This window comes from Buceros rhinoceros, unplaced genomic scaffold (assembly GCF_000710305.1).
Source record: "Buceros rhinoceros silvestris isolate BGI_N320 unplaced genomic scaffold, ASM71030v1 scaffold2907, whole genome shotgun sequence".
NCBI classification, from domain to species: Eukaryota; Metazoa; Chordata; class Aves; order Bucerotiformes; family Bucerotidae; genus Buceros; species Buceros rhinoceros.
The window spans coordinates 9,813-10,097 of NW_010422573.1; positions in this window are offsets into that span (position 1 = coordinate 9,813).

A 285-nucleotide genomic window follows, 5' to 3' on the forward strand; every position below is an offset into this window, starting at 1 on the left:
TCTCCCCTCTCCTCCCAGCAGAGGGTTCCACCCTCGGGTCACTCCTGGGGCTCCTCTGGCCCCGCTCCAGCAGCTCTGTGTCTCTGCTGTGCTGAGGAGCCCAGAGCTGGACCCAGCCCTGCAGGGGGGTCTCAGACCCACCACAGCAAGCTTCTGCGCCAGCTCGTGTACCAGTGCATAAGGTGTGCTCCTTGGATTGCTACTGCCTGCTGCTTACCATTCCCTGTCGTAGGGCAGCATGCCCTGGTGGCATTGTTTCCTCAATGAAAAGAGGAAGGTGGCTGT